This window comes from Octopus bimaculoides, chromosome 2, assembly GCF_046866305.1.
Source record: "Octopus bimaculoides isolate indiv1 chromosome 2, ASM4686630v1, whole genome shotgun sequence".
Taxonomy (NCBI): domain Eukaryota; kingdom Metazoa; phylum Mollusca; class Cephalopoda; order Octopoda; family Octopodidae; genus Octopus; species Octopus bimaculoides.
Genome location: NC_142929.1, coordinates 38,873,200 through 38,886,959, shown reverse-complemented (window position 1 = coordinate 38,886,959; position 13,760 = coordinate 38,873,200).

Sequence of the window (13,760 nt, the reverse complement as noted above, 5' to 3'; positions counted from 1 at the left end):
AATATTCAGGTTTATCTTTCTATATTCAGAGTTTCATTACTTATATTCAGAGTTTCAAATCCTGTGGAAGCTGACTTTATCATTCATCTCTCTGGGATTGGCAAAATGAATATCACTCATACACTAGTACCACTTCTGTATGGTATCTTAATCAAGTGCCCTTTGTCGTAACCTTGGATCAATCAAAGCTTTGTGAGCGAAATTTGATAGACTGTGTGGATCATATGTCAGAGGGACCATACCCATTCTTGGGTAGGAAACTTAATTCATTGCTTGGTTTAATATTACCACCTGGCCCACCTGTTAAACTTAATTTAGTGCTTGGAAATAGTCAGTTAGTGTGTGTGAAGCACACTGTTGTAAATATTGGGGATCTGCAGTTTGCAGATCACTTTTTCCCACAAGTTGCAAAGTCCCTGAAAGCAGTCATGGGTGCTTCCTTTGACTACATCATAGGTTCTTTTTTACTTTGACATATTTCAGCAAAAGGTTACTTTGCCTTTCATTTATTTTTATTTTGTCCCTTAACATTGTAACACTGCTAAAAACTGAACTTTGCAATTCATTTGCATTGCATTTCTAACAATATTGTCTATGTAGTTCATCCAGGTATTTCTAAGTTTAGCTGTTTTTCAGAGATCCTGCAGGTTGTTTCTTACTGTTTTGGGTGATCCATAAATGTAATGAGGTCATTATAGTGAGTTACTGGGAAACAAAAACAGATGTGCAATCTCTTATCTAAAGCCTTTGAAACCAGACACATTTTAGAATTCCAAATGTTTTTTTTATTTTTGAAATCACAGTACAGTACATATCCTTTATCATGAGCCATGGTTCCCAGGAATAGCTTAGGTCAACCCTGCCCCCAACTTTGAAAACAAAATTCAGATTTGTATATATTTCAATCAAAAGTTGAACTTTAGTTTCAAGTCCATAGAGATATTTTCATCAACTGTTGCTAACATTTTTTAGGATCATAGCAACAGTAAGGAGTTGTTTCATCTCCATTATAAATTTGTTTTGGATTATCATGTTCATTAGATATCATCTTGGCAAATTTATCAGTGTAACTTTCAGCTGCATCAAATCAGCAGAAGCTTTTGCACCACAGATTTTCAGGTATTTTACATTATGACACTTCTTAAAATTTCAGCTGCCAACTTTCTGCTACCTTCAATGTTTAGTTCTTCAAGGTATTTTCTAGTTTATTTCATGTCCATCAATCCCTGGACAGTGACATATGTCCAGTTCTTTGCTATTGAACCAACTCAATCTACACACAGTCAAGATCTTCATTGTTTGCTCTCTGCAATGTTTTCCTATTTTTCATTAGTTACAACTTTACCAATTTATCTCACTGTTTCTTGATGTCATACACTGTGGTAGTTCTCACACTATAATCTTCTGTTAGATACTGTAGAGATACACCATGGCCAAGCTTCTGCAGTATGTCTACTTATTATGCTATTGACAATGACATACATTTAAAAAAAATTCTCACTGTTACCCATACAGAAATTTGCAGCTCTTTTTAACATTTTTAAACATTTTCAGTCCTCAAGTCACAAAAATCATTAAAAAAAAACATCAGCAAGTAGTAGAGACACATCTAACTGGGAGGATTGTTGAGATACAAATAGTATGGGTTGAGTGTGGCTCATGCCCTGTCATGTTTAGTGCCAAATGTGGAGTGTGGTGTAAGTGTAGTATAGGTTGCATGTGGTCATGTTTGGCATGAAACATGTGCTCTATGAAAAAAATTGCATTTTCGGAATTTTGAATGAGAGATTGTTCTATTTTAACAGTTCTTTTTTCAAAGCTATAATGGAAATGACAAAGGAGCATATTCAGCATATTTTGCTTTATGAGTTCAATAAAGGCAACAACGGAATGTAAAGTGCAAGGAATATTAATGCAGAATATGGGGATCAGATGATAAGTGTAAGCCAGTGTCAATGGTGGTTCCAGAAATTCCAAGCTGGAAACTATAGCCTAGAAGACGAGCCTTGTCCTGGAAGATCTGTAGAGCTCGACAAGGATGTCCTGCAAACCCTGGTGGAACAAAATCCCATTGTAACTGTTGAGGAACTAGCAAAGAAGCTTGAATTTGGTCATTCAGCCATTCATCGACACCTGCGTGCCATAGGAAAGTCAGCAAATTGGGTCAATGGGTCCCTCACAAATTTTCCGAGTCTAATCGCACACAGAGAGTGAATGTGTGCTCTTCTTTGCTGTCACATCTCATGAATGAACCTTTTTGGACCAAATAGTGACCGGTGACAAGAAATGGGTTCTCTATAAAAATGTCAAGTGCCAAAGATGGTAGAGAAAGGAGAAACACTGGCATCCCAGGCTAAAGAAGGTCTTCACCCACATAAGATGTTATCTGTTTGGTGGGATATGAAAGGTTTAGACCACTTTGAACTTTAAAACCCAAACCAAATGATAACAAACGAAATTTACTGTGTGCAACTTAAGTTAACGCTAGAAGGTAAATGACCATCTCTGGTTTCAAGATGAAATGTGTTCTTCCATCAGGATAATGCTCAGCCACAAATAGCAAGGATGACATTCCAAAGGCTGGAGCAGTTTGAATGGGAAACAATGCCCCACCCACCATATTGCCGCATCTGATTATCATTTATTCCCTAGTCTTCAAAATCATTTGGACAGAAAAAATATGAATTCTGTAGACAAGGTCAGAACAATACTGGAGGAGTATTTTCCATCATGGACAAGTGAATTTTAGAAGAGAAGCCTTGCAAGTCTACCAGATAGATGGAAGAGCATTGTGGAAAACGAAGGAAAGTATATTTTAGATTAAGAAAGAACTTTGTTTATCTTAATTTTGAAAAATAAAAGTATAAAAAAGCCACATTATTTATGTGATGACCCAATATATATATGTATGTATGTGTGTCTTTGTGCCTGCGTTTGTTCCCCATCACCGCTTGATAACTGGTGTTGGTGTGTTTATGTCCCCGTAATTTAACAGTTCAGCAAAATAGAGGCAGAATAAGTACTAAACTTCAAAAATAAGTCCTGGGGTCAATTTATTTAACTAAATTCCTTCAAAGTGGTACTTCAGTATGGCCACAGTCGAATGACTGAAACAAGAAAAAAATAAAGGAATATATATAATACATGGATATATATGCATGTGTGTGTTATGTGTACTTTGTCTAAACATCACATGATGGTTGTAAATGAGTGTCATTGTCATACAAGTGAGGTTCATTTCCAGTCCTCTGTGAAAAACAGGTGTCTAGCTAAGGGAAAATGTTACCTTGCTTCGAAACAGATGAAGGTTGACAACAAGAAGAACACACAACTGTAGAAAAATCTGCCTCAATAAAACTCCGTCTGACCCATGCAAGCATGGAAAGTGACCGTTAAATGATGTTGATGACAATGATGATGATAATGATGATGATGATAATGATAACATTGTCATCTCTCCAGCAAGCTAAATTTTGTGAGAATTCAATAATGTACTATTGAGTTCTTAATAAAGGTTAAGAAATGTGAAGTATAACTATTTTTAAGTAATTACATCTCACTGGAAAGATTCTCTGATATAAATCAATATTTGTATTTTCTTTTTCTTTTCTTCACATCACTCGATCTTCTAGAAATAGCAGTCAAATCTTCAAATTACATTAGTCTAGAATAAATATTTGTCTTGTGTCTTCTGATACTCAATCCTTTATTATTTACAGTTACAATGAGGCATTATATTATTATATTTTAGACATGTGAGTAACACATTCAAAACAATGGAGTTTCAAGAAATAATGTGTGTGTGTGTGTGTTTTGTGTGAGTGTAAATGTGCATATATGTATGTGAGTATGTGTGTGTGTGTCTGTGTATATGTTTGTGAATGTAGGTATACATATATATTATACATACATACATACATACATACATACAAATATATATACACATATGTACAAACATACATATATACAAATATACATACATACATACATACATACATATATGCATACATACCTGCAGATATACATACATGCATGCATACACACATACATACATATATACAAATATACATACATACATATATGCATACATACCTGCAGATATACATACATACATACATACATACATACATACATACATTTGTTACATAGTGGGTGAAGTGCCAAGCAATCCAAGTGGAAGGCGCTTGTAGGAGAGGAAATTATGTTAAAAACTAGTGAAAGCTGATCTTAAGAAACAGAAGAAAAGAGACTGTAACAAATGGTGAAGCTTTATGTTAGAGAAGATCAGTCTAAACTATGTATCATTATCATCATCATCGTTGTAACACTTACTCTTCTATGCTTGCATGGGTTGGACAGAATTCATCAAGGTGCAGTTTCTAATGCCAGGTACCAACCCTTACCTGTTTCAAGCAAAGTATTATTTTCCCATGGTCAGCCATATTTTCACAGATGATTGCAAGTGAAAGGCATTGCTTTTATGAAGGTGACACATATTAACAACTAACATCAAGACAAGGAGAAACTAACAATTGTACATACACACATACATACACTATCTAGCTAACTAGCTATCCATCTGACTGTCTGTCTATCTATCTATCTATCTATCTATCTATCTATCTATCTATCTATCTATCTACACACACACACACACACACACACACACACACACGCACACACGCACACACATTCTTTTTTGAAACAGTGAATCACAAGGCACATAAAGTTATAAATAGCAGTGTGCAAATATATGGCTTTAAAAATCCTTTTGACCAGAAGAAGTTGAAGGCTGCTTTATTTGCTTTGAGATTCATTATTTTAAAGAAGAATTATTTCATGTTCTCTTGATGTTTATAAACTTCTTATGGCATCATCAACAACAACAACAACACACATAATATATATATATAAATATATGTGTGTGCATGCATATATATATATATATATATATATATATATATATATATATATATATATATATAAGATACGACCCCTATTCCTGCCTAATGGCTCACTGACTGCAGATCCCACATGGATAAGTGAAGTGCTCAGTACACAATTCAAGAGTGTCTTCACCTCTCCTCTGAGTCACATGCAGATAAAGAACCCAGCTGATTTCTTTGACAATAGCACTCAGCAGAAAAAGACTGCATCCATTACCTACATCGACATTGAAGAGGAAGATGTGATAGCTGCCATAAATGAAATGAGCTCAAATTCGGCAACTGGCCCCGATGGTTTCCCAGCTGTCCTCTTAAAGTCGTGTAAACAAGAATTAGCAGGACCACTCCGGATACTCTTCCAGAGTTTCCTTGCAAATGGTAAACTTCCCAAAAAGCTGAAGGAAGGCACCATATGTCCTATCCATAAAGGTGGAAGCAGAGCAGAGGCTGGGAACTACAGGCCCATCTCTCTGATTTCACATATTAGCAAAGTCATGGAACGAATTGTCAGGAGATTGATTGCGTTCCTAGAAGAAAATGACTTGCTGATTGAGACCCAGCATGGTTTCCGTCCAGGTAGAAGCTGCCTCCAGGTAGAAGCTGCCTCCAGGTAGAAGCAGCTCTTGCAGCATTATGACTGGGTCCTGAAGCAGCTACTTGACCATTCAAATGTTGATGTGATATATCTCGACTTTGCAAAAGCCTTTGACAAAGTTGATCATGGCTTGATATGTCACAAGCTGCGAAACCTTGGCATAGCTGGTAAATTAGGAGAGTGGCTGCATGACTTCCTGAATGGTAGAAGTCAGACAGTTGCAGCCAATGGAGAACTATCTAGGGAAACACAAATATTGAGCGGTGTTCAACAGTTGTTCTGGGGCCACTACTGTGGGCCCTTCTGGACATGCCCACGGTCACTCGGAGAGCCACTGTCACTAGCTATGCTGATGACACAAAGATATCTCAGGCAATAAAGAATCCTGATGATATTGTAAGCCTGCAGAATGACCTAAATGCAATATATGAGTGGGCAGAGCAAAATAATATGCAGTTCAATGCAAAAAAATTTCAAGTACTGCGCTACAAGACCACAAGTACCTCCCAACTGGCATACACAGGGCCTGGAGGTACTGCAATCCCAGAACCACAAACAGTAAGAGATCTGGGCATCAACATGTGTAGTGATGCATCATTTCACATGCACATTGTCAAGTTGACAGCAAAGTGCAGACAACTGGCAGGATGGATACTGAGGACATTCCGTACAATGGATCAAAAAGTCATGTTGACTCTATGGAAGACATTTGTTCTGAGCCGCCTAGACTATTGCTCTCAGTTGTGGTCACCACGCAGTGTTAAGCGGACAGCAGAACTCGAGGCAATTCAGCGGCACTATACAAAAAAGATCACCACAGTCCAACAGATGAACTACAGGGAGCGACTGAAGGCACTAGGTCTCTACTCCCTGGAGCGCAGGCGGGAGAGATATGTAATAATATACATATGGAAAATACTGGAAGGACTGGTGCCAAACTTTGGTATCAAGTACTACAGGAATGCCCGCACGGGTCGCCACTGCATGGTGCCAAAGGTACCGTCCACTGCATCTCACATAAGAACGAGATACTGCAGCAGCCTCGGTTTCAGAGGACCTCAGCTCTTCAATGCCCTGCCAAAACATTTGAGAGACATGCAAGACATGGATGCGGAGGTCTTCAAGACAAAACTTGACGCTTTCCTCTCCACAATACCAGACGAACCAATGGCTCGTAATGAGACGCAGTTTAGGGCAGCTATGTCAAATTCTCTTATACACCAGATGTGCCATCAAAACTCTTGATTGGACCATGTCAGGTGGGGGAGAAGAGCCATGCAAGGAACGTGAAAATCACGGTGGTGCACCAGCATGACCGCAGCCACTTGGCTGAAACACATAAATAAATAAATAAATAAATATATATATATGTGTATATATTATTTTTATGTACATACACACACACACACATATATTCATGAACTCGTCGATGAAAATCCACTGTCACATATAGAAAAATTAATAAGTAAAAGCACATTTACTAGATCATTTATCTTTAATTTGAAGGTAAGAAAACATAAATCTTTCAATGTCATCTTTTGATTCTTGTCAAAGTCTTATAGTTTTTATGCCCTCTAATGGTCTGCTAAGCTAGGTTTGTATGCATTAATCATTATTTGCTATATTGGTGTGGAGGCGCAATGGCCCAGTGGTTAGGGCAGCGGACTCGCGGTCATAGGATCACGGTTTCGATTCCCAGACCGGGCGTTATGAGTGTTTATTGAGCGAAAACACCTAAAGCTCCACGAGGCTCCGACAGGGGAAGGTGGTGAACCCTGCTGTACTCTTTCACCACAACTTTCTCTCACTCTTTCTTCCTGTTTCTGTTGTGCCTGTAATTCAAAGAGCCAGCCTTGTCACACTGTATCACGCTGAATATCCCCAAGAACTACGTTAAGGGTACACGTGTCTGTGGAGAGTGCTCAGCCACTTGCACGTTAATTTCACGAGCAGGCTGTTCCGTTGATCGGATCAACTGGAACCCTCGATGTCGTAAGCGACGGAGTGCCAACAAAAAAAACACAAAAGCTATATTGGTACCTACAAACCTCTTAAGTGGGTATACTATATCTATCTATGTATATATATATATATATATATATATATATATATATATATATATATATGTATTCACATGCATACACACATACATACATGTTTGTGTATATACATTTATATATGATGGGTAATTTTAAAAAAAAATATCACCAACTCCTTCACCTGCACTTCTAGCAATGTCATCTACTGCTCTGCTGTGCTCGAGAAGACCTATTGAGCCAAATGAAATCGTAGTGATGGTCGATGCCAGTACCACCTGACTGGCACCTGTGCTGGTGGCATGTAAAAAGCACCATTCGAGTACTGCCAATACTAGTGCCATGAAATTGTAGTCATGACCAATACCAGTGCCATGTGACTGGCACCCGTGCCGGTGGCATGTAATAAGTACCATTCAAGCATGGCTGATGCCAGTACCACCTGACTGGCACCCATGCCGGTGGCATGTAAAAAGCACCATTCAAGCATGGCTGATGCCAGTACTTCCTGACTGGCTCCCAGCATGTAAAAAGCACCATTTGAGCATGGTCAATGCCAATGCCACATGACTGGCTCCCATGCCAGTGGCACGTAAAAAGCACCCACTACACTCTTAGAGTGGTTTGCGTTAGGAAGGGCATCCAGCTGTAGAAACCTTGCCAGATCAAATTGGAGCCTGGTGCAGCCTCCCAGCTTGCCGGTTCTCAGTCAAACAGTCCAACCCATGCTAGCATGGAAAGCGAACGTTAAACGATGATGATGATAATGATGATGACTCCCATGGATGACAGCAAGCTCTAAATAAGCTTTCATCTTCATGTATATTTAGAGCAGTTAAAGCAAGTAAAATCGATCCTTCTCGAAGTTAAAACCACAGGAAGAGTTGAACTCAGCACTGCAAGATAATAAAACACTGATTCTAATATAAGTTTCAATATTAGGCTAGCAGTATTGTGGGAGGGGTAAGTCATTTACATCATTCCTAGTGCTCAATTGGTACTTATTTTATTGACTCCCAAAAGGATGAAAGGCAAAGTCTACCTCGGCATTTGAATTCAGAATGCAAAGATAGGTGAAATGCTGCTAAACATTTTGCCTGGTGTGCTAACAATTCTGCCAGCACACTGCCCTAACACTAATCCTGATATTCCTACCAATTATCTCCATGGTACCACTGTTCAACTTGGTGAAACTGACCGAACATTAAAAAGTGGGTGATGTGGAGACATGTGGCTTAGTGGCTGGAATGTTGCACTCATGATCATAAGATTGAGGTTTCAATTCCTTGATCAATTGAGGCATTTGTTCTTGAGCAAGACACTTCATTTCACATTGCTCCAGTCCACTCAGCTGACAAAAATGAGTAATTCTGTGACAGACCAGCACACCATCCAGAGGGTAGGGAATATATACACCACAAAATCCAGGAAATAATTGCAGCTACTTATTTCTTTATTGCCCACAAGGGGCTAAACATAGAGGGGACAAACAAGGACAGACAAAGGGATTAAGTTGATTACATTGACACCAGTGCGTAACTGGTGCTTTATTTATCGACCCCGAAAGGATGAAAGGCAAAGTCGACCTCGGCAGAATTTGGACTCAGAACGTAACGGTAGATGAAATACCGCTAAGTACCTTGCCCGGCACGCTAACGTTTCTGCCAGCTTGCTGCCTTGAATTTTAATTGCAGCTAGTGTCGGATAATGAGCCATGTCTCATGCAGCCTGTCTCTCAAAAAAAAGGTTACCCATGCCTGCTTTATTTGTTCTCTAGAATGAATTTTTTTGCCACATCAAATTTCATTCTAGATTACTTGTGAGATATATGTACAAAAGTGTAAACCTGCTGTACAGAAAATAATCAGGAATAATTTGGTGCTAAAAGCAAGTTGCCATGTCTTTACAGTTAGTAAGCTTGTTTGGTTTATTAATTTTTGTTTTCTTTTGAACTGTACATTATTATTTACCCAAATGTGAGTACTTTTCATATTAGCATATTTCACTAATCCTGGATTAACCAACAATAAATTTTGTGTGTGTGTGTGTGCGCACATGGGCGCATGCATGTGTGTGGGTGAAGGTATGTAGCTAAGTGGTTAGAGTGTTGGGCTTATGATCATAACATTGAGAATTCAGTTCTTAGAGTGAGCATTGCTTGGTGACCTTATGCAAAGCATTTCATTTCCTGTTGCTGCAGTTAATTCTGATGAAATGACTATCAGCCAAATACTGGTGCAGCTTTTTTTTCTCTTCTGAATGTTCTACTGGATTTCTGAGAGGATGTCTATGTATGCTCACAACTAAATAGACAACTAAAGCAACTAGTAGAAAGTATGATGCCTGCTACCAAATTATACTCACTTGTAAGTGATAGCTGTAGTTTTTAGCCATGTGTGTGTGTGTGTGTGTGTGTGTGTGTGTGTTCATGTGTATGTATGCAGGTAGGTAGGTATGTAGATATATATGTTTTTAGGTATGTACTAATTATAATTTTGATATCTTTTGTTCAATAGTAGAATACACTGGATGGGTCTGCAGTATGACATATAATCAGTCTTTTTTGTTTTATTTCATATCATTAGTGAAGGCCCATGGTGAAGTGATTAGGGTTTTCAACTCACAATCGTCATGTCATGAGTTCGATTCCTGGCAGTGCATTTTGTCCTTGAGCAAGACACTTTATTTCATGTTGCTTCAGTCCACTCAGCTGACAAAAATGAGTTGTACCAGCAATTCAAAGGGCCAGCCTTATTACATTTTGTGTCACACTAAATCTCTCTGAGAATTACATTAAAAGTATGCATGTTTGTGGAGTGTGCAACCACTTGCATGTTAATTTCACAAGCAAGCTGTTCCATTGATCTAGAACCCTTGTCAGTGTAACCGACAGAGTGCCAGTTTTTAAGTGAAACCTTGTTGTAGCACATTTCACCTCATTACTTTTCATTTATCTACCTTCTCAATACAAAGCATATTTATTTTCATCCAGTAGCTACCATTCATATGCATTTCATGTCGACAGAAATACAGCCACCTCCTTGCTGGAAATATCAACCAAATCTTACTCAGTTCACACCTTACACTTTTCATGAAATAAAAGCATAGATATACGAAAAATATAAAAGGGATGATGATGGGCAAAAAGGGAATTCCAGAGAGTTGTAGTTAAATGTAGAAATGATAAAGTAAAATGTTTAGTATGTGGTTTGGGGAGTTGAGCACAACAGGAATGATAAGAGGAGAGGCAAGTGCAATATGTGGGGGTGTTATACACTTTGCTAGTTTAAAAGAACAACAGACATTTTAATAGTGAAAGAAGAGGCAAAGAGGAGAAACAGCATATCTTTGAGTTAATGGTAGTAGCAAGTTGATGAATGAATGTTTGTAAGGGATGACTGCACAGGTATGAACATAGGATGTGAATAGACAATGAGTTCTAGGTGAAAAAGTACCATATGCTGTCAATGTAGGGTACTATGAAAGAGAAAACTGAAGAATATGCAGATGATGTGACTAAAAAATTCAGATTCAGTTGTTTACATTATTGTTTTTTATCACAAAGAAAGGTAAACTTTAAATGTTTTCATTGACAGCAATACCAACATACTAGTAAGATCTTTCTAACTCCATTATAACTAATGATTGAAAATAATAATTATGTATAAATAATCTTACTTCATCAACCCCAAAAAAATGAAAGGCAAAGTCAACCTCAGTGGAATTTGAACTCAGAATGTAAAGACAGACAAAATGCTGCAAAGTATTTTGTCCAGCATAACACTTCATGACCTTATTATAAGTTCTTGTAGATAATTAATATCTAAGTTCTTGCAATGAATTCCACACTAACTATACCATTAATTATAATTATCTTCCAATGACTTGAATTGTTCTCACAAGCCATTCAATCATTTCTAGCTTTCTCATTTTCAATAAACTTCAAAATATACTGGAGGCATAAGTAAAACTCAGCTCCATCATATCTCATCTCATTATTTCTATAGGTTAAATTAGCTTTTCATTTTTAATTTGAGAACAGGATAGCAGTGTGTCTGGTTAATATAGACACTTCCAGGTTTTAGAAATCAGGACTGAGAGTAGTGTTGTTAATGTCTCATGTTCTTTTTTTTTTTGTGGTTTGGATAATCTAAATGATTGGATTCAGTTAATATGAGTGCAAGCATGTGTGTGTTAAGTAAAAAAAAATATACATCTGATTATCTTATATAATATGTACATAAAGCCAATATAGCATGTAGACAATTTTCCAAGGCTGAAAAACATTGCAGCCCTTCAATCCTACAACAGAATACTGACTGCAAGTTACCAGCTCAACAACAGCTAAGAAAAAACTCACCTTCAGCAAGTATTGCCTTGCAACTTTTAACATTATTAAAATGTTCTCTATTTTTCTGAGCATCATAAAATTATGTCACATTCCTATTAATGCTCTTGCATCTCGTCTTTCTAGCTTAACCAAAGTTTACCTCTTTAATTGGTGAAAATAATAGCGTAACTAAACCTAAACTGTTTAGTCACAACATCACCAATTTTCTCTACATATCCTTCAGTTGTTTTCTTTCATGATACCTTACATCAATAACAAACTTCTTCATCAAACACACATGTGCATGCAGGTGTAGGTATGAATGTATGGTTGAGAGGCACACTTTGTAATCCTATGGTTTCAGGATCAGTGCCATCACAGTGTTTTGGTAAGTGTCTTCTACGATAGCCCCGGACTAACCAGTGCTTTGTGGGTGAATTTGATAAATGCATAGAAACCTGCTGTATAGGCGCAGGAGTGGCTGTGTGGTAAGTAGTTTACTTACCAACCACATGGTTCCGGGTTCAGTCTCACTGTGTGGCACCTTGGGCAAATGTCTTCTAAGCTTTGGGCCGACCAAAACCTTGTGAGTGGATTTGCTAGATGGAAACTGAAAGAAGCCCGTCGTATATATAAATATATATATGGGTGTGTGTGTGTATATGTATATATATATTTGTGTGCCAGTGTTTGTTCCCCTACCATTGCTTGACAACCGATGGTGGTGTGTTTACATCCCTGTAACTTAGCAGTTTGGCAAAAGAGCCTGATAGAATAAGTACTAGGCTTACAAAGAATAAGTCCTGGGGTCGATTTGCTCGACTAAAGGTGGTGCTCCAGCATGGCCGCAGTCAAATGACTGAAACAAATAATATATATATATATATACACACACACACATAAATCATCATCATCATTTAACGTGTGTGTGTGTGTTTTTGCTCAGCTCTCACTGCTTGACACCAGTGTAAAATACATGGAGGCCATAAATCTTCACCTGTTCCTGCTCCCCCAACAATACCTCGCTTTAAAACAACCACCATATCTTCTGTCCTTCCTCTCAGACCAAGGTCTTCTTCAGTCTTGTAAGTACCCAGTACACACAGTAAAGTGGTTGGCATTATGAAAGGCATTTAGCCATTGCAATCATACCAAAACTGTGACACTGAAGTCAAAAGTGCTCCTCTCACCCATTGAATCCAATAAAACGTCCAACCCAAGCTAGCATGAAAAGTAGATGTAAAATGATGATGACGATGATGATCAGCAGTTGTAAAGATAATAGTTTGAGCTACATAAGAACAATAGTATAAGCTACATAGTTACCCTTCATTAGTAAAAGAGTTAATTACCAAGTAGATGATGACTTTTATTAGGGATCAATCTTGTATGCAGAAAATGAAGGAGTATGCAACGAGCACTTGTCATCATTGTTGTTGTTGATGTGTTGTCTAAGTCAACTTCGATCAAGCAGACCTAACAGAGATGTCACAAACGTAGTTGTGTTTATAAATGGTTGCGATAGTGAAGCACCTATAAATCTGAAGAAAGGAACTAGGTTAAGGAAATGACTGAAATCTGAGGTGTTCTTGATTTAACAAGGTAGAAAGTGGGTTAAGAGTTTTGTTAATGTGCTGTGATAGAGAATAGCAAAATAGTGAATAGAAATTAACACTTGCTTGAATCTTGATAATATTGGAACCACTCATATTATTACAAACATCACTGTATTGCTGTTTTTAGTAACAAGATCAGAGAAGAATGTGGCCCAATTATTTAATTATTAAATGCCAGCAAAATATGTTTACAACTCCTTTTATCTGAACATTTAATTTATAACTAAAACATTTCTG